This window comes from Diadema setosum, chromosome 3 (assembly GCF_964275005.1).
Source record: "Diadema setosum chromosome 3, eeDiaSeto1, whole genome shotgun sequence".
NCBI classification, from domain to species: Eukaryota; Metazoa; Echinodermata; class Echinoidea; order Diadematoida; family Diadematidae; genus Diadema; species Diadema setosum.
This window is the reverse complement of record NC_092687.1, coordinates 46,861,483-46,888,293: the sequence shown is the minus strand read 5'-3', so window position 1 is coordinate 46,888,293 and position 26,811 is coordinate 46,861,483. Positions and strand designations below refer to the sequence as shown.

The 26,811-nt window shown below is 38.1% G+C and overlaps 1 non-coding gene across 1 annotated transcript; it reads right to left on the bottom strand.

Moving 5' to 3' along the window:
* Positions 1-22,682: 22,682 nt before the first annotated feature.
* On the bottom strand, positions 22,683-22,757 carry Trnaa-ugc (transfer RNA alanine (anticodon UGC)). The gene has a single exon. It is a non-coding gene; the product is annotated as a tRNA-Ala (tRNA).
* Positions 22,758-26,811: the final 4,054 nt, after the last annotated feature.

The following is a 26,811-nucleotide window of genomic DNA, read 5'->3' as shown; positions in this document are numbered from 1 at the left end:
TCTTTTGTTCTCTTTTCCTCATTTCATTCGTATAGAATTATTATTCATATTCCCCATCAGGGAAATCTAATCCATTACCCAATTTGGTTTCCCCTTCATAGTTATGGTACTTTGATCTCATCTATCCACAAGCCCCCTTCACATGAGAACAGGTAATGAATATTCAATAGCCTTGATCCTACTGAATCGTGCAACATTTTTAAATGATAACACATCTTTTCTATGAGCTACATCAAAACGATTTGATCATTCTATTTATTTATTTCATCATCTCATTCTCAAAGCTTTCTCGCGTTCCGTGCGACTCGTTTGTTTTATAGATATATTTTGTCCTCTCCTTTACGTCATCATTTTCCTTACGAAACAGTGACTGTGGTAATTTTTAACTTCAGAATTAATTCCACTCCCAATGAAATTCATAAGAAGTCAAATAGTCGTTACATAACTTCTTTACTTCCTAGTTTTCACTTTAGTCGTTTTGGCTATCCTTTTCTTTACGCTCCTCCTCCTGGCTTTACATAGAAACTAATGTAGATGTGTCCTCCAGGTTCGTTGCCATGGAAACCAAACTTCATCGAATCCTCCACGTCAAATCATCATTAGCTACTTATCACTTTGTTTCTGGTTTCAATGCCAATGTGTTATATCACTATCAGCTTCGGTTTCAAGCATGCTTCTATATTGTCATGTAACATTTTCCTATCTATCAAATGCACATAGATGTAAGCGCGCTCGCGCGCACACACACACACACACACACACACACGCATACATATGAAGAGCTTGCAACCAAAAGGCGCTAAATCCATTAAAAAATGATGGATTTAGTGCCTTCTGGAAGCAAGCTCTTCATATATTGATACATCCCAACAAATAGATAAGGGATTCTCGCAGACATTAATTCTTGTCGTTACTATGGAAATACTAAATACGTCACACATGATTGTATTTGCAAAATCCTGTATGCAAATCGATTGAACTTTCATTCGTAATGTTGTTTGACCTTGCCCCCACCCCCCCCCCTCTCTCTCTCCCTTTCTCTCTCTTTGTACGTGTCTTTCAGCTCTGTCTCTGCTGTCTATCCCTGTCTGTCGCTCCGTCCCTCTGTCTTTCTTTCTCTCATTCTCTCTCAGTATTATCTGTTCTCATGAGTTTTTCAAGGTATCTACCGCTAGGATCATCTTGAATGAAAATGACTGTTTTGATTTAGTTGATAGATTCTAAGAATGAACCAAATAGTTGCCAAATGACTAAAATATGAAATAAGTTGTTGATTTATAACACGAGAGGGGTAAGAAAAACAAATGTGTTAGGATTTGCTGTTTGAACAGCAGCTACCTTCGAAGTTACTATATAATATTCCTCTTGAAATTGTGCACAACGCAGGGAAAGTAACAAAGGACTTCAGCAGTATAATACATATAATTCATATATTTTCTCCATTTTTTTTTTTTTTTTGGGGGGGGGGGCAGGTCCCAACCACAAATCATAGCAGAATTCCCTTTCCTTCCCCTACAGAATACAGCAGAATGATATAATTTTGAGCATTATGACGTCGTAATGCATTCTTTCATTTTCCCTGTCATTGCAGTGATATTACAGAGGAAAGTCAATGCATAGGCACTAAGAGTGGGTCTCAGTTGAAGCACGAGCAAGTACTGCGAGTTCTCTATTCATAAACCACTACAGACGCACCCCACTGCCAGAAGTACGAAGCCGCATCTATGGTAGGGGAAAAAATCTCAGCCAGGTTCCTAGATGGCGTGATCGATTAATCCATATTGACTGTGAGTAAGCGTGCCACCTTCATCGATATCCTATAAGGAAGATTTTCAGACACGTAAACTAAGATTTCCGTATTAACAGTAGCAGGGATTAAAGGGCAAATATCGTGTTTGGGCTGGCTTAATTCCTTTTGGCCGGGTATTGTCTCCAAGATTGTTGTTTAATTTCATTCATCTACGGTTACAAATCTTATTTCATTACATTCAATGTTGCCTCTTTCACACCATTTTGTCAACATCAATTCATCTTTTTTGGTTTATCCCGCCTTCGTTTCTCACACGCAGAAACAACCACGCGTGCCCCTGTGCTCAGCTGTTAGTATCTATGACGAATCATAATCTGTGTTCCTGAAATCATTTTTCGTGATTAAGAATTCAGAAACTTTCGTCTGTCACTGTTTGTTGTTGCCACTTAAACTTCATAGTTCGTCTCAAATACAATAGGACATAGCATCGTTGTTTTGTATGTAATCTCGAGAAAGGCAAAACTTTGAATCTATTAATTTCGACATGAGTTTTCAAAGAGATATTATGTTTGTGATTCTTCATTCCCTCGATTTTGATTCGCTCTCTCTTCTCTCTATTTCATGTATCCTCTTCTCTGCTCCTCGATTTTGTCTCGTTGTAGTCCTTTATGTTAAACTTGATGTGCTTAATTCATTATACAAGCAATAACTAGAGGCTCGTGAGGTGTTTTTTTTTTCGGCCCTTGCTCCTTCAGTTCAAAGTAGAATTTTTAATTTTCGTATACACTGTGTCAGTCCTTGGCCGTCATCCCGGTCAAACACACTACCCACTGATGACAGTCTCCTCCGCTTGAACCATGAAGTATGTGTGTTAATGTTTACACGTGTAATACTTCATTTCTTGCATGCACCTCTGTATCTCAATGATTATGTTACGAATATGTTTATTTATTACTGATTTTGTCCAATCACATTTGAATTGTCGTTGATCCATTACTTTTTTTGTTTGTTTCGTGCTGATGACAAGTTTTTTTCCATTTCAGTTAATTTTCACCCTATGAAATCATCTCAGCTGCCGATTGATCTCCGGTTAATGGGAAAATTCTAGAATGCTAAAATGAAATACAATATTATTTACAAAGTGTAACCCCCCCCCCCCCCCCCACCAAAAAACAAAAAAAAACAAAAAACAAAAAACCGAACCCAAAACCCCAAAACAAACAAACAATGACATTTTGGATGAACTACCCAATAATGACGAAGGACATACCCTGCTGGAAAGAACATAGTGTCCCACAGTGTGAGAACCACAGTGTGAACACAGTGTGAAATCACTTCACACTGTTAAATTCGAGACTTTTAACAGGTAAACACATTGTGAATCATCTATTCACAGTGTGACACAGAACATTACCATGTGAAAACTCTGTGTAAAACAAACAATCCACAGTGTGAAATCATCTCCACACTGTTAAATTCGAGCGTTTTCACATAGTCGACATGTGACCACACTATGGACACACTATGGGCACCTGTGTTCTTTCAAATAGGGTAAAATGATAGTGGAAGCGATCGAATGAAAATCTAAATATAATTGCAGTAGGTGCGCCCCTTTCTGTCTCATATTGGAAAGCTTGTCAATTAAAGAGATATATGTCTATTCATTTCTACTTCCATTATTGTTTTTACTCTCATATATGCAATAATAAAAGAGATGGTAATAAAGGAAGTAGAAATGAATCAAGAAATCTCTTTAATGGACAAGCTTCCAAAAGTCTATGTTATGAATAATGATTTCATAATTATCCTGTGGCCTCCGGTGATATGTGACTATTAAACGTGACCTGTAATAGTGCCTTTAAGATGGCAGGGCAGACCTGGTGTACGTGATTACATATTTCTCGTATAATATTCAGATCTAAGAAGACAACATTCAAAAGGACTTGAAGGAACAAGAAATTGGCACATTTGGCAATAAGTATTCTGATTTGCGTCACATGGAGGAGAATTTGGGATTACGTGTGAAAAAAAAAAAAAAATCCATTTTGAAACCCTGTTGGATGTTGTTCTTCCGCGTTGTTTCTCCGACATGGGAACATACCTTTAAGACACTTCGACCGATCCGAGTGGTGATCGATACCGGTCCTTTCCCGAACGATAGAGATACGGCACGCGTTACTATCGATCGCTTGAGGAGAAGGAGAAATTGGCCGTTACAAACGACCTGGCAACATCGATTGCAAAGCAAGCTGTGTGCCGGCTGACGAACGCGTAAAGAGTACCAAGAAATCGCGTGAACCGACAAACGTATACGGGCATTGCTGACAATATTGAGGCTTTAGATTTCCCGAGATATCCTTTGATTATTCATGTATCCTGACTACCTGTTAGATGGAAATTTACAGAGAAGAATCTTTTTCTCTACCTTAATGTTTCCTAAATTATTATTTTTTTCTCTCCTGTTAGTTTTGAGTATAGGAACATCGACTACTGTCTTTTTCTCCTAGAATTTCCCAAATCAACGCGGTATCCTCAAATCTATGTATCGTGAACCAAGAAACCTTTGAGATTCTCGTTTGTGTTACACTATGTTGGTTTACCCGGTAACACAGAGACGAATTGTTCGACAAATCGATATGGCAGCGAATGAACGTACCTGATTTCATATCTGCGTCTTTTTTCTTTCTTTTTGGCGAAATAACGCTGCGATCTCTTGTAAAGTCGACCGAACAGTTGGAAATATTGACAGAATTTCTGCTTTATGAGTGGAAATATCTCCAAGTACATCGCAAGCTCGATCAATAATCTCGTACTCTCTCACTGAGAGGTTTACATTACAATGCAATGTTGGGAAATAACCATCCTAGCCAGACAGCAGCGTGCTCGTTTAATAAAAAAAATATATATATATCCACACGAGTGGTTTAGCACAATGTTGATTATGCTTGGAGTAGTTTGCAAGGAATCGAAATCCCCAGTGTGTTCTTTCAAATTTTACAGAAGCAAAAAGATGAGAAATTCCCTCACATTTTCATACAATTTTGCAAAATTTATACAGTCACGTAAACATTTTACGCTTCACTCAAAATACGTCTTCGAAGTCCCTGTTTTCCATTACCGTGGACATCAAGATTCTTGTTTCCCCGAATCTGACACGAGAATAAAATATTGTCATGAGTTTCGAAAATGATATTCAGTTTCAAAATTTTGTTTCAAGAATGAACAAATTGATAAATGCGATTTGATTAAATGACAAGACACGGGTTTCCTCTTTATCTGGCAAATAAGTAACAAAAAAAGAGATGTCGGACTTAGTTTATTATCTCAATAATCTGGGCACTTAAGGTAAATATCCACATTTAATCAATTTAAATTCCACCTTTGGCAAACTGATTATAATAATCATATTTTGCTCGTCTGCCTGATTCACAATGTATACGAAATTTTCTTTTAGAGGCACTTTTGTTTTTCAGACGTCTGTAGTCACCAAATGAATAGTTTTAATTCAAAACTGACAAACGTACATTTTCATCTTTTCTTTTCATGACGTAGTAAAGAGAAATAAAATCTTCCAGTGTTACTGGATTCGTTACATAACAAGAAATATTTATGAAGATATTATCAAAATTGTCATATATGCATGTATTAAAATTGTATTCTTTGCTTTTAAACAGATTAAATCTCAACAATCTCAAATTAATGGAAAATCAATGCTTGTATCTGTTTTTGCATTTAAACTCGTCATGAAATAGACTCATTTTACCAGGAAAGAAGAGAAAGATGGAGTTTAACAGACATGTAAAAACGAATAGTAAATCACCAACAACAAATTGTGTTTCGATGAAATAAGAATTATTTCAATTATTATGGTTCTCTTTGTAGTTTGAAGCAAATAAACAACATTGAAATCAATATCAATTTTTTTTCCCAAGCATGTAGTGCTGTATCTAAAGCAAAAACGCCTAAAACTTTGTGGGAAAAGAAAACCAAAGCAAAATATAAAACGCATGTCAGAACGTAATTGATAATATTGAAAGAATAACAGATTTTTACTTTTTGCCTACGACGATCTCTTCCATGATGTTCATTGGATATATTATTGCCAGAGGAGAAAGCAACAAATAATGGGTAGAGAGAGAGAGAGAGAGAGAAAAAGAGTTCCCCGAGAGATTTACCAATTTCGCCTGGTTGTCGGCGAAAATTGGCAAAATAACATTTTCTCAGCCTTTATCTTTTATTTGGGCAAATTTTCCTCCCACCTACGGACGGAGGAAACTCCCTAAACATATTTGTAGCAAGCTCGTTCTTTCGTCCTATCTTGCTGGCAGAACGTGGTGTATAAGGCCGCCGGCTCGATATCTGCCACTCAACCCTTCCGCTCGAGAGAGATGCGCTGGCTTGTGGCAGGGGGGAGCGGGGCAAATTGGACGTAAATTTGATAAATATCTCCCGCTGTAATTGCATCTCGTGTTTAGCCTCATTTTGTCTGAAGTGTTTTTCTCTCTCTCTCCCTATCTTTTCTCTCATCCTGATTTTTCGCTTCACTATCTTATTTCCCTTCTTTTATCTTCATATCTGTCTAAAGATATCCCCCTACATTCTACTCCCCCACATATCAAATTCTCTTCGTCGTTGCTATCAGTTTACTGTTTCTGAAGTTTATCTTCAGCCCTCCATTTCTTCTCCTAGTTGCCGATTTCTTTTTTTATTATTTCTCTTGCAATCTCTTCTGCAGTCTCTACTCGAACTGTTTCCCACTGAACAGTCAGTTATTCAGAGCGAGTTTGAGTGTTTCATTGTTGTCTGGTCTTCTTCCTCGCTCTTTTCTTCTTTTCGTCTGATTTTCAACTTCGTCTAACTTTTCTCTTCGCCTGACTCTTCCTTTCGTTTGACAATTCCTGTCTTCGGACTCGTTCCTTCGTCTGACTCTACCCTTTGTCTTCCTCTTCCATTCGTATGACTCTTCCCTTTATCTGACTCTTCTCTTGGTCAGACTCTTCCCATTGTCTATTACCTTCGTCTGACTCGTCTCTTCATCTGACTCTACTCTTTGTCTGACTATAACCTTCCCCTGACTCTTCCCTTCTGACTTTTCTCTTCGCCTAATTCTTTTCTTCGTCTGACTTTTCCATTTGTCTGACTCTGCCCTTCGCCTGACTCGTCTCTTCATCTGACTCTTCTCTTTGACTACTAGAGTATAACCTTACCCTGACTCTTCTCTTTGTCTGATTATAACCTTCACCTAACTCTTCCCTTCTGACCTTTCTCTTCGCCTTACTCTTTTCTTCGTCTGACTCTCCCATTTGTATGACTCTGCCCTTTGTCTTACTCTTCTCTTCGTCTGACTCTTCCCTTTGTCTGACTATTACCTTCGTCTGACTCTTCCCTTTGACTATTACCTTCGTCTGACTCTTCCCTTTGACTATTACCTTCGTCTGACTCTTTCCTTTGACTATTACGTCCGTCTGACCCTTCTCTTCACCTGACTCTTCTATTCGCCCGACTCTTCCCTTAACCTGACTCTTACCTTCTGACTTTTCTCTTCGCCTGATTCTTTCCTTCGTTTGACTCTTCCATTACGAATTAATGCTCTGGTCAGCTGAGGACAGAAAGATGCAAAGGTTGAGTCTGAGTGATTTATAAAATAATCTCCAACAGCGATGGGATATCAGTGAGGTTATGAGACAGTATGGTGGACAAGTGGAAAGGCTACCGAGTGCCAATGTAACGGAATGTGAAGTAGATGTGTTTTATGAGGCTGTGAATCTCTACATTCAATCTTGTAAGTCGAACTAATATGAATAGTGAGACATCGACATAACCTAGATTTCGATAATTCAGTAAATCTTGAATATCATTTTGATTTGGTGGAACGGTCTACATACTCGAAAAAAAAAGCCGGCCCTAAATTCTGTACATGTTTGACAATATTCTACTACCATCATGAACATTGAAAGGTGGTGATTGAGCTTTTCAAGTACTCAGTATAAGATAATCCACTAATGGAAGTCACTTTCTTGACAGGGAAACCCTCGACTAGACTTTAAAACGACAGATGAATTTTAAAGTCTATGACGTCATTGTTCAAACCTACTTTGAAGCAAGAGGAAATGCAATAGTGTCTGAGGTGATCAGTGAAAACCTTGCAGTAGCTTTTAATCTCCGATATTTGAACTACACATTATTCTAGAAGCTGTATTTTTTTTCTTTTAACCAGTCTTCTTCAGTTGGGGAAAGAATGCACTAAGACCACACAGAAATACACACTCGCTTGCATCCTACCCCCACCGGAGCGACGAGCCGCGGCAGTGCGTCGGGTTTCCCTTTACAGCCGCTGCCGGATCTCCGGCGGGATGACTGCGCCTCGTCTCCGCTGATCACACGGCAACGGAGCTGCGGGTATTAGGTTACGCAGAGCACTTTTAAAACCAAATTAGCACGCAGTGTTCAAATCGATAAATGTTGAAGCCAGGTCCCCCTCTTCCATCTCTCCTTTTTCTCTTTTTCCTCCCATCCTCTCCTTAGTCCTTGTCCTGCTCTTAGCTGGGGAAGAGTGGAAATGGAGGGTCTTCTTTTCAACTTCCGTATGTAATGGGAGGCAGATATTACCGACGGAAATTATATATCTATGTCTCGTACCCAAAGCTGTCGGGAGGATAGCTTCGCAAACCACAGAACAAACAGGAGTGTGACTGGGGGATGGATAGAAAGCTGGAAAAGAAGAAAGAGGGAATGGAAAGATAATAAGAGAAAGAAGGAAGGACAATAACAGAGAAGCACACACAGAAAAACAAAGAGAGAGAGAGAGAGAGAGAAGGACAGACAGAATAAGGAGTGAAAAGGAAGAGAAAGAGAGAAGATAAGTAGATGAAAGATGTGAACATGAATAATATATGTATTAGACATCAACTCATCAAACAAGATAGATAGATAGATAGATAGATAGATAGATATACAGACTATAGAGAAAAAGATGGGGGACAGAGGAGATAGTAGTGTACAAAATATAATGTAAAACAACGCAAAAACCGCAGTGAGATATAGACAAATAGAGATCAAGATACATTGATAGAATGAATAGATAGATGCATAGTATATGAAAGATAAATAGATGAAACAGAGAGAGAGAGAGAGAGGGGGGGGGGGATGAGGGGGAGACGAATGAAAGAGTGAACATTAAAGATAGCGATTGTAGATTTCACCAAGGGAGCAAAAACTTTCTCCCTCTATCAAATCGTCCTCAGTGAAATTTCCCGCCATGTTAGAAAAATTTATTCTCCAAAACAATATTATCTAACCATAATTATGAATGCGAAAAACTTATATATTTGCCTGTCTGTTTTCATGTTTGTGTCTTTCTGTCTCGATACGTGTGTGTGTGTGTGTGTGTGTGCGCGTCATTTATTCGAAATTCAGGCAGTTACCTTTCATAATCATCATTAATGTCATAATCAAATAACAAACATCACTACTACCAACACCGTGAACACGATCCGTAAGATGCTTCTAGCTTCAGCACACTGCCACGCAGTATGAATGTTAGCCTCTTTAGCCCTGCGATCAGGAGAGTACACAGTACCGTGCAGTGCCGGTTGCCTGGGAAGGGAACAGCAGCCTTGTATGCTTTCTTTTCCCCCTTCGATTTTCCCTCCTGAGTCTTCGATGTATTTACATCCTCGTATTAAGTCGAGGGCCATTCCATGTCGTAATACCACGGCACTCCAAGGCTTGTTTGCCCGTACGGTTGAGACTGACATCGTACTAGGATTGGACAGCGTGCTGGAATCATACGGAGAGCTATGCGACCATACGGACAGAGCGATGACGGCAGTTGGAGGTGGGGGGGGGGGGGGTGGTAAATTGGGATTAGGGACTAAAAGAAGGGATGAAGAGTTAAGTTTTATATTTTTTGCATAAAAAACACGGCATATTGATAGCTCCAATGTGACACAAATTGGTTAAGAAACCTATCTGTAACATATCATTAGCTGCATGATGATAAAACAAAACCCTTTCACCAAAACATTTAACCCAACTGTATACTGACTGTATATTATGGGTGGTCCAACACACATTCGTACACAAAGGCACACTCTGATCAAAATGTAATGAACCATACAAGCTGATCATAATTATTTTCATAATCATAACTGTTCTTATTCTACAACTATGATCATCTGCATTATTGCTATCAATACATTTCTTTGTAACTCTAGTGTTTTTATTTAATTCGAACTCTCAATCCCTATGCTTCTGACTCCACTGTTTAAAAAGCAGTAAAATCTCTTATTCATAATATTGGAAGCAGTTTTGTCTTTTCTCACAAAATCCTAGGTGCTGACAATGCCCTTTTAGAGAATATATCCCGCATGAGATTATAGTAAGTGGGAGATTAGATGGCACACCTAATGCTACCCTGAGAACGATATTGTTGATACTTTTCGGTTGTAATCCTGGAACCTGTCAAAGGCGAGGGGTCAAGAAGGCAAGTTAATGTTCAAGGAGTTAATGAGGTGATAACAGCGTATGTCGAGAAGCCATTAGTGCTAGGAGGGGATGGGGGGAGGGGAGGGGAGGGGGGAGGGGAGGGGAGGGGGGAGGAGGTGGTCGTTAGTCACTTGACAACCTGTCGTCGGAGGGGTTGTCAAGCAAGATGCGTGGATGGGGGATCACGCTTCTTTGCTGTTCTTTCCTCTTTCCCGAAGGAGGAGTGTGTATGATTGTGTGTCTGTGTGTGTTTGTGTGTGTTAGCCAACCTGTCTTTCTATTACACACTGTAGGTATTTCGCTGATTCTAGTCTGTTCATGATCACTCCTGTCTCCATAATTCATAGATGTTCTTCTTCTGTAAAGATGAGGATATCTGGAAGCTTTTTTCCTTACAATTACCATCATCCGAGATTTTTTTTTTTGTTACATGATCCTCCTCCTCCTCTCTATCCTTTCCTTCCACTCCTCTCTTTTTTTCTCCATCTCATTTCCTTGCATTATCTCTGTATCATTCATGATTACACTAGCTGTATGAAGTCATAGTACTACTACTGTGGTGCTGCAGCTGTAGCTACCACTACTACCACTACTACTATTACTTCTACTGCGACTACCATCATACTATACTACTACTGCTGCTGCTGCTATTACTACTACTACTACTACTACTACTACTACTACTACTACTACTACTACTACTAATACTACATAACTACTACCACTACTACTACTACTGCTACTACTACTGCTACGACTACTTCGACTACACTACCACTACTACTACTAGACTAACTAATACTACTGGTACTAATGCTGCTGCTACTATTACTACTATTACCACTGCTACTACTACTACTACTACCACTACTACTACTACTACTACTACCATTATTATTATTACTACTGCTACTACTACTACTATAAGTATTGCTGCTACTCTAGTCCATATCTATCTTCAACATTTTGTATAGTTATCAAAATTGCCATTACTATAGTCACATCCACAATGACGTCACCATTACGGGATTCTTTCATCATTTCCAGGGTTGTCATTTCCATTACTAGTAACAATGATAATTTTTCCTTTGCCGTCATAACATATTTCCTAAATGTATTTCTAAAGTGAAAACAAGCGTCATATCGTCACCACCAACATCTCATGAACTTTAAGTTGAATATCAACACGATTCAAGTCTATCTATACATCTTAATGCTATACATACACACACATTCAAACACGCACACCCAGGCACGCATACACGCACGTGCCTATAGCCATCACTAGCTACATTTCGTGGTTTGCAAATTTAAACAGCTTCATTACTTCTATTACTGACTTGCATTTAATTTGAATTGCATTTAGGAATTCAGAAAGTTAAATACTCGTGACTTTCTTACAGTAAAGTATATTCTTACACATCTAGAATATGTATACAGTTTGTTTTTATTGCAATTATATTTTTAGTGTGTACACACACACACACACACACACACACACATATATATAATATACATGTTTTATGTATTGAAAATTAAAATGAATGAATAAAATTACAAACACATACTGCCATATTCCTAATACTAGTTTGGACTCTTCTACAATTAATTCTATATCCACTACTACTTTTATTTTTGTTACAATAGTTATTACTCCTATCTGCACCTTCATTCATGATTAGTAATTCATTACCTCCTATTTATAGTAGCAGTGTTTTAATGATTTCATTCTTTGTCCTATCACATGGCAATCAAACAACTGTAATGAACATTGTATACAACCTTTAACTTGTGTTCCTCCGGCCAATTGGATGTGATAATCCATGATCGAACGTTAAGACTTTCAATGCGTCTTTATTCAGATGTATTTGACAGGGATTTCTTTTTCTTTTCAATTTCAACTTATTTCTGCCTCTGCTATTTTTTTTTAAGAATTCAATGTCTAAACGAATATACAATAACACTAGTTTTGCTTAGATATTTTTTTTTTCTGAGGAGACCAAAATGTTCAAACAAAATGGATAAATAATCTATATACAAAATCAGTAAACTGTTGCAGTTCCACTTTATTGATATGTTCCACGTTGCACGTACCGTTACAATAAACATACGGTTTGAAGATTCAAGGTGTTTTTTTTTTTTTTTTTTTGCAACAGCATTTATAAACTGCAGTAATGATTTACACGACGTGTGTGAGAAAGAAAAGGGAAGAGGAATTAAAAAAAAAAGAAGGAGCGAGTGGTGTGTTTGCGTCCGTAGGTATGCTACCCATCAAACATTCATACTTCATATATCATCAGTGGCCTCTCTTTTATCGTTCTCTCCTCTCCCCTTCCTCTGTTCTCCTTCCTTCTTTTCCTGTGTGTTTTGTACCATCAATCTTACTGTTGATTTTCATTCGGCAAAGCAGCGACTCGCCAAACGGCGGTGGGCTTGCGCCCGACGCCAGAGTTCCCCGGTGGACGGCTACTAAGCTTCCTCCACATGTGCGCGGGAGCCATTTGTCCGTGAAAGCTCGCACGTCCGTTGCCAAGGCAACATCGATTACCAATACCGGGTCGATATGTTGGTTCTGCCGTCATTCCCCGACTCTCCCATGGCTGCCCTTCGTCTTTTCGCCTCCACTTATTCCTTTTTCCTCTCCTTCTTTCCCTTTGTATATATCTATCTATCCATATATTCATCTATGATCCATCTACCTACCTATCTATATATTCGGTTTTTTTTTAATCTTTCCATACATCATATTTTTTTCCATCTGTCTAAACGAGGTATTCATTCAATTATCTACCTTGTATTAATCTATTCATTTATGTACGTATGTATGTATGTATGTATGTATAATGTATGTATGACTTTATTCATTTACTTATTTATTCTATTTGTTTCTACGTTTTCTTATGTATTCATTCTTTTATTTATCTTTAAAAGGAGTAACTCTTCTTTTCATGCTTCTGCATGGACAGCTGTTTGAGATATTCGGGTATGTCACTCAGCTGTAACTCGTGAATATCATGAGTTCCTTTTCTTTTAGTGCTATGTTTAGGTTTCTTTGGTATTTCTTATGTATATTTGTGCGTGTGGATTTTTATAAAATAGTCACTCACTTTTATATGTCATCCTTCTTTCTAAATTACCTGACTTTATTTCCAGTCTACCCTGCGGGAAAGAACACAGTGTCCCACAGTGTGAGAAACACAGTGTGAACACATTGTGAAATCTCTCCACACTGTTTAATTCGAGTGTTTTAACAGCGTGAACACACTGTGAGTCATCAGTACACTGTGACACAGATCATTACCATACGAACACTCTATGAAAACAAAACCACAGTGTGAAATCATCTCCACACTGTTAAACTGTTTTCACATAGTCGACTATATGTGACCACACTGTGAACACAGTGGGACACTGTGTTGTTTCCAGTAGGGTAAATCTCCTTTATAACCACCATCTCTCCCCCTCTTTCGGGCTAATGCACACTCACACACATGCACACACACACACACACACACACACACACACTCACACACACACACGCACGCACGCACACACACAATACTGCAGTGCTTTTTTCTCTTTGCATCACATTATACCTCCTGGACTGTGTTCTCATACAACAATAATAATCATTCCTGCATGAAAACGATGTTTTGCCTTTGTTTTTTTTTTCTTTTGTGTATAAAGCTTTAGAATCTTTTTCTTGTTTGAGATCAGGAATATCAGAGAAACCACAGAGATAAAAGAAATATTCTTATAAATGTTAACTTACCATGCAATGATCGTGCCAGAATGCCCTTTTCATATTCAAATGATAATATACCATTATGTACTAGATGGGTGTAATGTTTCCTTCCGTTGATGATTTGTATAATGCATTGTCCATTTTATCTCTTCTTCATCTACTTCTTCTTTTTCTTTCTTTTTTTTTAAAATTAAAGTTTGTACGGAGTCATTAACTCGTAATAATTCATACTATATTTTGAATGATAAAGGGGTGAAATTTGGATGTAGATTTGCATACATCTGTCTGCTGGGCTATCATGATGGAGCAGGCATTCTAATCAAATAATAATGAACGCTGGAATTCCCCAAGATTGGATAAACTTTCAGAATTAATCTCTCGGGGTGGATTTCCAATACTTCTTGCGTTACAGTGGTCCTTCAGCGGGTATCTCATTAAATTGAAAACATAATATTTTCACCACCTTGAACTTTGCGGCAAAAAAATCAATCAAATTCCAGTGGTAAGTCGGATAATTCAGCGATTTTATTCCACTCCGCTCTCTCATGCCCCCAATATCTAATTAAGTCAGTTGGCAAACGATCTCATCGGGAGACATAAAGAGATAAAAAAGAAGAGAGAGACGGGGGGGGGGGGGCAGAGGGAGTGAGAAGAGGAAGATAAAGAGAAAATAAAGAAGGATGAAGAGAGTTTTATTAGGATATGTATTCCGTTATTATTTTTTCCCCACAAAATTGGAGGAATGATGTTCTTTTTTATATTTGCTTGATCTTATAAATGATTAATGGTGATGATGAGGATAAAGATATATATAGATGTGTGCGTTTGCCTATCTGTGTGTATGAGTGAAAGAGAGAGAGAGAGACAGACAGACCGCAGACAAACAGACAGAGAGATCAGAGGTGTATGACAGTATTTTATGACAAAACAAGAATGTTCATGTGTACATGAAATGAAATATACCGAAGAATTCTGGACCAGGTACTGCGATTATCCGAATCGGATAATTTCTGTTAAAAAAAAAAGAAAAAGTATTTTTTGTACCTGCCAATAGATAACAATTAGATCTTCCTCAACCCGTGTTTGATATCTAAGAGAGAGAGAGAGAGAGGGGGGGGGGAGGAAAAAAAAACCCACTGAACCAAGCAGAGCTTTGCGTAAAGAACGTAAATCTAAGCTCTAATCGCGGGGAATAATCCCCCCGTAATAGGAGCGAAATTAAGTTAAGTAGAGTACACGATACCATTACCTCCTCCCCCCCCCCCCAAAGCCATCCTCAGTCTCTTTTACCTCGTTTAATGTCTTGCCCTACAACTAGCGGTGGATTGGTGGAGTAGAAGAAGCACGAATGAAGAATAGTGACCGTGGCTAGTAATTTCGTCTCATCTCTCCCTCCCTTCTGTCTCCCTCTTCAATTTTCGCTGCTTGCTCGACATTTTCCCTCTCTCTTCCACGCGGAGACGCCATTATCATGCGTGTGCATTCCGGGTACCTTCGTTATTCTCCCTCGCTCGCCCGGCCTCTCTAATGGGGCTAAAAGCCTCACGCCCGTGTAGCCACGTTGCGAGGATGTGTGCATGCATTTGATGGTTTTGCGGTGTAAATGAACGAGCCGTTCGTGTGAAATGAAAGATAAATTCAAACCAAAGTAGTTGAAAGTAAATGCATTAAGTGAGTGACAGATAGATAGATAGAGAGAGAGAGAGAGAGAGAGAGAGGGAGGGGGGGGGGTGTGAGGGGATGAAGATGATAATGAGCACTTCGGCAAAGTGATGTTTTATCTATCAAGGTAGTATATAAAAGATGATCTAATTTTAGTTTGTTAATGTGGCATAATCATGATATGGGATAGAGACCGTTAAAGTTATCACAACCTGGCGTGTCAGCCTGGGATGATCACGTGATGATGATTCAGAGGAAGGCGCGTAGAGTGGAAGTCCTAGCGCGTAGAGTGGAAGTTCTAGCGCGTAGAGTGGAAATGGTGGAAATTTTGGCGCGTAGGACGTTGACGTCATAGTTGACAGGATTTTCCTGTATGTCATGGTGCTGTGGTCAGCTGCATGGGAGCACAGACTCCTAGTTGATGGTTCCACCCCGGGCCTAGTTATCATGCTACCATTCAGCGAGCAAAAAGCAACAAAATATAAACAGCAGCCTTAATGAATATTGGAAGAGTTTGATTTCAAAACGGTTTGACTCTATTCATGTTGATCTGAGAAATTTACAATTTAATCTGCTTAAACACAAAGAAAACAATCGGAAATTATGTGATATTTTAAATCATAACTTCAAGAATATTCCTTGTTATGTATCGAGTGACATTAATCTGGAAAGGTTTCATTTTGCTCAATGTGATGAATAAATTTCATTTGAAATGTTTAAAGACAGCTCTTTACCCATTATACCCCCCAAAAAAAAAATATGCAAAACTTTCTAGGTTAGAATGCCTCTAATTACCTAATGTACAAATCCTTAAAATATTCAAATCTTTACTGAAACAACTGCAATTCAACTTTCACCAAACGTCGAAATCTTTCTTCACTGATATTTAAAGAGAAATATTTTGTCCCGCCCTTTATCAAAGGACATAACAATATTGGTCATTTATTCAACGATGTTGTAATCGTTCCTTTTTGTTTTGAGAAATACAAGAAGTTAATTAAAAAAACGAACAGCAACTAGAACAATGACGTGACTGGGTAAGTTATGTCGCGTTCCAAGCGTAAAAATGCATTTACTTCTTAGTGTAAATACAACAGACAGTTTTATGTAAACTCTCTTACTCGTCTGTGGATGTCACCAACGCAGAATGAAACCATTTTAACGTGGAATATTACGTTTGAAATCATTATCAACACATCTTATTTCACATCTATGCATATTTCATACATTTAAACACTCACGACTTGTCATCATAAGCGAGTTAAATTCCCTCCATAATGGGAGACATCTTTCCTAAAGCGCTGGTTGAAAGCAAAAAGGAGAACAATTCTTCAAATGAAACATAAGACAACAACAACGAAAGCAGGAGGGGCATTTTCATCATATGTTAGACACGGTGGGGAAAATCAGTGTGCAATGTTGCATGAAACAAATGCCCCTTATTAGTGAAACAAACGTGAAATAATTCAGCAATTACGGGAAAAACCTCGAGAAAATCGAAGCGAATCAAAAAACCGGTTCGCTGAGCTGAACGATGTCTTCAGAGTATGGAAGATTACCATACAACTTTTCCTTGCACATTTTTTTTTTTTCTTGTTCTACCATTGATTGGGACTGGTAGAATGAAGGTTAGACTATCACGTGACTGTTTAAAGCGACAAACGTAATTTTGAAAGCTACCAGAGAACTCACGTCTACAATGTACATGCATTGAGCATTTTTCTTTCCTCATTTTTTGGGGCAAATTTTCATTTTATTTTTCATAGATTGTTATTTACATTGTCCTTTTTACATCATATTCCTCATAATAGTTCAATCAAAATCAAATTTACTTTTTTAACACAAAAGCAAATCCATTGAAGCTTTTTTTGAATTAGGAAGATCTTGAAAAAATCGGTAGATGAAAATGTATGTATAGAAGCAGCAGCAGTAACAACAACAACAACATCAACAACAACAAAAACTATTGATAGGCTGATTTGAGTCTGATGATAATGACTTTTTATTTTGAAAACTGCTATCATGTACGTCTTCATATTTATTGCCATTCATATGAATTGTTGTTTAAACGTATGCCTCTGGTAAAACATGCATGAGGCTAGATTCGAAAGAGACTGCTTTATAGTACGTTTAGTAGTTTATTTTTGGCTGAGACTTCATGTTTATCGCCCTCATATTTGCGTAATATGCGACATATTTTTTTTTTTTTTTAAATGTGACCTTTGTTAATCACGTTTACTATAAAGTCTCAAAAGTCTGCAAAGCCGAGATGCAATATTAGCTTGACATTAATGGAATGTGCAAAACATGACAGCCTTTTCATAAGAGAAATGTTATAGTCAAGGGACCCATAAATTGGTTTGAAAGTCACTACAAGTTCTCACCGTTGCCACGGCAGCCGATAGGAAAGAAAAATAATAATAATTTTTTTTTTCGCATGCATATAAGAAATTTACACAGTAACTACGTGTTATTGACATACGTACAATAGATTTCAAATACTCTATTAAATGGAGACCAGATTTAGAAAAAAAAAAAGAAGATCCCTTCACCTTTTGAAGTCGACTTAAGTCGGATTTGGATTGTTGCAGTTCGTTGTTTCGATGGTTCGTTATTCCGAAGGTTCGGTATTTCGAATGTTCGCAGTTTCGGTAATGAAAACAGGCTCGCTTTTCCGAAGGTTCGTTAATGAAAATAAAAAATAAAACGAAATGAGGTTTGAAATTCCTAAGGTTCTTTAAGGTACCTTTTTGTCTTCATTTTAGCATTTTAATACCTTTGGAATAAGAAACCTTACCTTATTTTCGGAATCACTAACATTCCAAATAACGAACCTCCCGAAAAACTCCACAAATGCTCGGTATTTAATTTTTGGAATCATGAATAATGATGATGATGATAATAATAATAATAATAATAATAATAATAATAATGATAATAATAATAATAATAATTACAATAATTGTGAAGTTATATTGTGCAGTTTCTATGAAGCATAATACATATAGGGCCTACTCAACTGGGCATAACAATATGATATGATCAGATTAAAACACAAATGAACCTTTGGAATGACACAAGAAATGTTCGCATGAACGAATCCTATTTCATTTTCGTGTCACCGGGAATAACGAACGTTTTGAATACTTGTTATGGTTGAAATCTCTCAAGGTCAACACATGGGGGCACTATCATTACAATATAAAGAAATATATAAGACCTATGGTGTATTGTTTTGGATAGGTACATTATATTGGTATCACATTTAATAGTTCCATTTTAGTGGAAGATTGAGTTTGCATATTGATAATGTGATAAGCCAATGATACTGCAGGCAAAATAGTGTGAAAATGACACAAAATAGAAGATTTGGAAAATGGTATTTTCAATTATTTTTATCATATGTTTTGCTTGACGCCTACGTCATATTAAAAATAAACAAAATAATAAAAAGACCATTTCTGGGTAATTCCTTATCATGATTAATTCACATTTTGTTCCTTCAGAAAATTACATCAAAGAAAACGCCCATTTCGTTCATTATCATTTTATTATTGTAAACTGATATTAGAAAAAAAAACCAAGCAAAATCTGACGGATATCGTTGTCACTTTACGGTTGCTATGGCAACCAGCAATGTAGGACATAGCTAAATTATATATCAAAATCTTTGAAATGAAATTTTTGGAAAAGTTATCAAAATTTGGTTGAAATTGGGTAAATGGCGTAGGAGTGGCAAATAAAAAATATGGTAGGGGGTACAATTGCCCCACCCCTTGGCCTTTTATAGAGTTAAATAATATATCCCCTAAGTTTGATCCTTCGACTCTGATACTGGGACAAATCGACATTTTGTCGCCATAAAGACCTCAATGAAGAACTTTTTCAATTCAATGAAAAATGAAAAGATCAAAGAGAAATAAAAAAGGCAATATTTTGATGTTCCTTGGATTTCAGAAGACGCCGAGATGTCATGGAAAAAAAAGAATGAAAACGAAAGGGGAATCAAATGAATTTAAATATTCATATCTGTGAGAAACTATGGCCCTTTTTAGTTTGTTTGATGATAATACGAGCTACGATCTACACTTAGGAGGTTTGTGCTCCATTTCTAAATTCGATGCTTCATTAATCGATGGGTAAATCAGAAATCCCATCTTCCTTCTGAATTTTCCACCGAATTTCTCCTTCCAGGAATGAGTGGAGAAGGAAAATTTTGGCTCAAGGCTTTAACCATCCAGGATGACGGTTGCATCTTTCTGTCTCCCTCATCACCAAGTTGCGACACTACTTTTCTCGAATTTCCTTCTCATAGAAAGGAGAAGAAGAGGAGGAAGAAGCAAAACAACCGGCGGTATTCCTACACATAACGAAATGGAAATTATTGATTTCTTTTTCTTTTGGTCATCAGCGCTGATTTCATCAAAAGCCAGCAACATCAAGTGGAAAGGGGGAAAAGATGAACATATTTTTGAATCGCCCGAGGCAGACAGGAATATTGATGCAGCATGATGTAGCTGATGAGCTAAGGCAAAATCTCGTGTCTGTTTTCAGCTCACTGCTGGCTCTCAGTTTGGTGTGATCGACGCTGAACCAACGTAAACTCTCCCTTACAAAAGGAGGTTAATTCATTGATAAACAAAACAACACAGAATCAAGTCATAATGATATTATGGCGATACATATGCACCACAAGCAAAAGAACATTTCAACAGGCCTGTTTGAACGCAATGATACACGATTTTGAAATTTGATTACCAGATCATTAATATTGCATTCAATGCCTATGACATATTTGTTATATATATCTATATAAAAATGGTTTCTTACACAACAGACACATCAAATGATAATGGGCTGGTCGGTATAGATAAAGATACACTCATGTTGATAACAGACACAAGGATAGGTACAATATTCAAACTATTTCCAAAATCATAAATACAACAAAGAGTCACTTTAAAGTCATTTTCACACACAAAAGCTAAAGCTATAGCTATTCCCAGAATTCCAAGACGTTTTCTTCTTTAAACAGCGATGCACTTCTCGAAAAGGCTGCTCTAAATTGACTAGCTTTTAGCACGTCTAGCGATGCTACCCCACAAGCCTTACCAAGCCACTTCTGCTTCGCTTGTCGGGAAACACGCGCTCTCTCATTCCTTGCATTTTTTTTCCCCGCCCGAACTCTGCCCGCCTCTGACTTCGGTTAGAAGTCCCTCCGCATCGCTGTCGTCTGCTAAAACGTTTTCGCGCGCTTGTCAGCGGGCACTTTACTTAATGTTTCGTGAAAGAGAAGAACGTGGCAGTTTAAGTGACGTTAACAACCACCATGGAAAGCCTGGAAATGCCAAGGTGCCTGGTCTCGCATAAATGTTTCTAAATCTTCCATCGCTTCCGTTCAATCTACTAGGATTTTCTCTGCCCGGTTTGCTTCTTTCTTCTTTTTTATCAGTTCCTGCTGCTTCTTGGCAGTTAGAATTCTGTTAACCTTTGAACAGCTTCGTCTTGCAGGGAAAAAGTAAAAGAAGAAATTGAAGGAGAGAAGAAGAAGAAGAAGAAGAAGAAAAAAAAAAAAACCCGCCCTGAGTTGCCCTCTTACTATCTCCATGATTATGTAGAAAGTCATACACATGTTATACCAAGGCAAACTCACAAATATACTTTATTCGGAATTTCTCATTTCTAGCGCATAATGAACAATTTCTTCACGGGTCCGAGAAAATGCAAATGAACCTAGCCCCCCTATGAATCTGACCTTGATACAACCATGGTTCGAGCACTAGAAATCGAGGCTAGCGCCTGACCAAGCGAAAGGGGGGAAATTTGGCCCCGAGGTTTTCGGGGCAAATGAGGCGAGAAGCTACCCCCTCACTTTCGTCGCACTACGGTGGTGAAGTGCGACGCGCTTTGCACGAAAATATCGACATTCTGGTGTTTGATTAGTCATTAGTACGTCCTGAGGTGTTAAATGACAGGAAGAAAAAAGGAAAAAAAAAAAGACAAGTTAAAGAATAAGAAAAGGTTAATCCGGCGTCCTGTGTAGAGTTAGAAGCGTGCAGAAGAGGAAAGGGTGCGGTTAGCTCTTGGACGATGTGTTTTACGTTCCCATGGAGAGTGATGCCTGGATGTTCGGTCTGATTCGATTTGAATGTAATTCACATTGTGATAAGAAGTGGGGAATTCCTGCATCCCAGAGCTGTTAGTAGTGACAAGGCTAATATATTTCACAATCAACACACACAACTGAGATATAGGGATACGTGCAATAAATGTATGCAGTGTAAGATGCATAAATCTCAGATCATTTGCATTTGAGCATTATTAGAACAGATTTATTCATTCTTTTACAATAGAATGATTAACCGATGAAGGCGGTTCAGGAAGACGTCATATTATGTATATGATGACGTTAACAATATAAAGAGATGCACAACCCCCTCCCCCACCCCGATTAGGTTTGACTTTTAAACATGAGGACAGTTTCAAAAAATCTAAAAACAGAGCTCGATATTAAATGCACAGAGATTATGGAGAGAAATCTGCAGAATGCAATTCTCAACAGATTGCCATTTTTTTCTTGGGGGGGGGGTATGATGGAGACAAGACGTTGACCCTCATGAAAAAAAAAATAACGATTATTATGGCAACCACACAAGTTGTTGACCCTGTCTGGTTGTTATGGTGATTAGGATGATTCTATTGAAACCCCTGAGATAGTCATTCTCCCCATCTTGTTGAATTCTATGTACTGCTGTCATCTTTAGGCAGTGTGCATTGTTGTAGTAAGGACAAACAGTACATGTTTTCTTTTTTTTTTTTCGTGGAAACACTTATTATTCTTATGATAACTCCTAAAATTCATATTTCATGCTCGATTATGACAAGGAGGATCTACAATACTCTTTCTTGGGATTTACCGTATTCATTATAGAGCAGCTTAAAAGATGAAATGTAATTGCAAAAAAAAAAAACAACAACAACAACCAATAAAACACTCCCTTATGTTAAACAGCCCATCAGGCGATTAAGATGATTGTCTGTCTCAGCCGGGATTCGAACCCGGGTCTTTGGTGTTGCAGACACCAATGCCTTGAACCACTGGGCCACTGAGACGTCATAACATCAACAGAAACGCCTGGAATTACAGGACTACAAGACTATAATATCCACCATATGTTTCTCTTAAGAGACGAAATAGAATAAGAGAAAATATTTGTCTAAAATGTAAGAGTAATGAAAGGAATCTCACATTTCACTGTGAATTACGTGCTTATGGTACCAAAAAATGTTATATCTGAAATGTTCTGCGTAATCATTAACATTATTAACACCGACATCAAATTTAAAGTGGTGAAATTTTAAAATGTGTCATTTGACACCCTTATTCCCATGCATTGACTACTAAAGCACACAAGCAATACAACAGGTGTTACGAATAAACTTTTGCTCTATTTCATTGTGATATGAAGAGTTTGTTTGCAAAAACCGATAAGTCCATTTTTGTCAAATGGAGATATTTACGATTAAAGGTCAAGAAAATACAGAGAATAATAAGAAAATCTTTGCTTCTTTTGACAATAACTTCAAAAATATACCTTTATATGTAGTGACCAATGTATCATTTAAAAGGTATTATTTTGTACTTTATGACAGAGAGCGAACTTCAAAATCTTCAAAAATGGACTTATCGGTTTTTGCAAACAAACTCTTCATATATATCAATATCATTAACAGAACTAAATAACACTTATGTCTGCAACTTCTTTCATTGTCTCTATTTTCTTTCTCTTTTCTGTCTCCCTGTCTATTACATATACGTCATAATAATAATTTATGATATATAATATATGATATATTATAATGTATGATATAGATATATTTACATGATAATTATTATACATGAATGTATTATTTTGTATTCACATATTATGCATTGAAAATAAGTATGTGGCCATGTTGGTTAATATCTATCAATCTACATAATGTGGTATATCTACATAGAGCCCTGAATAGATAGATTAGGAGATAGAAAGATAGAAGGGGAGATATGTTAATGATCAAGTCTTTATGTTTACCATTATATTAGTGTAAAGACAGAGAGAGAAAGCATTAAGGTGAGAAATATTATCCACTCACAGCAAGAGTGTGTGAAACCTGAGGTATACCTAGAGGAGTCTTGAGGAGCTAGGAGAGCCTTTCACTTCCATTCAAAATGTCTCCTCCGAAGACGAAAGGGGATACTGGAGCGGAAGCACATTCTTCCTAACAATTTTGTTAATTACAAATTGAAATGTATCCTTCCGCATATATTAGCTAAGAGTAAACAGTCAATATGTGGATGCGTAGACACGCCAAGTACGTTGGATCCGTGTGTTTGTTTTAGGCACATGTGCGCAATTTTGGCCGAGCTCTCATAATGCTTAGACCACGTTTTGCCTCTCCTTACCCCATTTCATGAATTAACCTTCCCCCTAACCACCACCTTACCACCCCCCCCCTCTTTCCCCATTCCCCTTCCCGTGTGATAAAATCTACACCGCTACATAGACGTCTCTCATATTGTACAGTAGCTAGATTTGCCCCTGACAATTGAGCGGCGTAACCATTGGTGTTTGCGCCGGGTCTCCGGCGGTGGTGCTCAATCATCTTGTGTTCACTGCACACTTCTTCATTCTCTCTTACCCTCTCTCGATCCTCTTTGCTGTCGCGTTTCGAGCTTCCTTTGGGTAAAAAAAGAGAGAAATTTCTTTGGCTGGAGGCTGAGGAAAACAGACCGAGCACTGCAGTGGGGGGAGAAGGTGAAGACTTGAACTCCCCAGACCTATCAATCAACATCAAGTAGTTCTTATCGTCTGATGAATGATAATGTGTACTTAACGAGGAATTAGCCTGAGTATGACGCGCATCTCTCCATCTTATAGCTACCAGAAGAGTGTCCCCCTCACTCTGTTTTCCCCTCTTTTTTCTTTCTTCATCCCTTTTCTTAAGATTCGTTGTGAAATGTTGTCTTTTCTCATTTAGCCTGGTAGCTGTAAGTGATAGATTGGTGGTCGTTTTTACACGTGGTGTGCACAAGATTGAAAAAAAATATGTAAATATATAAATGAATAAGAGAACAGCTACCAGAAAGAGAGGGGAAAAAAAAAAACAGAGAGAAAGAGAGAGGGAGAGACGGGAGAGAGAAGATTATGTGAAAATAGTTCATATGTTAACTGTCCTTCTTTGACAAGGCATGGACCTACTACAACGGTATGGACAAGGTAACCATATCGCCATTATATCACACAAAACTCCAGGATGCTAAGCACTGCCGATGTATACAGGAAAAAAAGTCATGATATTAATGTCACGAAAATGAAACCTAAGAGTATTACTCCACATTAATGGGAAGCAGTTATCGCTACTACTGCTACTATTTCCACTACGACTATTACTACTGCTTCCCTTACTAGTACTACTACTACTACTACTACTACTACTACTACCACTACTACTACCACTACTACTACTACTACTACTACTACTACTACTACTACTACTACTACTACTACTACCACCACTACTTCTGGTATTCCTACTAACATGTTACTCAGTTACTGCTACTACCACTAGAAGTGTAGTAAAAGTTCATGGAGAAAATTGTGCAAATGTCGGTAGGAATAATAAATTGTTTTTTAGAGGTCCCCAAGTAACAGCAGTAGAGCAACTGGAAGAAACAATAGATGTTGCTCTTGAGAAATAGTAGTATAGATGATTATTGGAAAATCCTAATAATTGTTGATATTCAAACATTGGTCAACATCGTATAACTTTGGTAAATGACAACACATAAACGATAGGGGACTCTATGCGTGCAAATAGAGAATTTCTCCGTGTTTATTCCTCATGTTAGCCAGAATAATAAAGGCTATTCCCTTTTTAATTTCAGGATTTTTCCGCACCACGAGTGCCACAACTGAGGACTGAATAATTAATGCGGTTTCGTCCCCCACACCATGCGACCTTTCTCCGCCTAACCTCACAGCTCGGCCCTTTGTCCGGACCAATCGCGTCGTATTGCTGGAGAGAGTGCGGCTCACGCGAAGGCACCGTTCCGGCGCGGCACAGCGCCTCAACGCGGTGTCTTGCGTGCGCTGCTAAGATTCGTGGCAGCGCATACTTCACCGCATAACCAACGCCGTTAGCTGGGCAAGGAAAGGGACTCGTTAATGCCCAACCCTTGTCGATAACACACACAATTACTTCATTATAAATTGATGACTATCGATTCTCTCCTCTTCCCTTTATTAATCCCGCCGGTCCTGGGGGCATGTGTGAGTATTATTCGTCCACCTGGATCACGGAGGGGTAGAAATTCTACCCCCGCACGGCTACGGGGGGAAGGAGGAACGAGCTCCTGTAGCTTCGGCCATTCGAGACATCTTTCGCTACGCATGGAGGAAGAAAAAAAAAACAAGAAAGAAGAAGAAAGGGCCGGAAAAGAAGGAAATAATGAGGAAAAAAGACGAAGAAAAAGAAGAAGGAAGAAAAAGAACAGCGAGAAGATGAGAGAGAAGAACAAAAAGGGAAAACACAGAAAAAGAAAATGATGAGTGGGAAGATAATGATGCTGATGAAGAAGAAAGTGAAGTAGGATGGGGACGAGGAGGAGGAGGAGGAGGAGGAAGTGGAGGAGGATCAGGGGATGGGGGAGGAGAAGAAGAAGTATAGTTGAACTGAAGTGGAGAAAGAAGAAGACAAAAACTGAAACAACTATATAGCAAGATCAACCTCACCTGTGCCGGTTTAGGCATTCACTCAAACATGCAATCCAACTTTACAACACAAAACAAAATGGCCGAAAATCGCTTATTTACGAAGGACACTCATTACCCCTGCATTGTTATCTCTCTCTCTCCCTCCCTCTCTCTCTCTCTCTCTCTCCCTCTGTCTCTCCCAGGCCTCTCTGCTTTTATGTATACAAAATGATTATAATAGGCCTACACACATAAACTCTCATTACCCAACACTTACATCGTCATATTGTGAGTATACATATTCAGTTATTTTCAGCAAGATTATCCCCTCCAAATGTATAAAAATATATAAGCTCCAGCCCAAAACTCTAATCTTTATTTATCAACAAATAAACATTAACTGATTTGCAATGACATGCTCAGAACAAGCT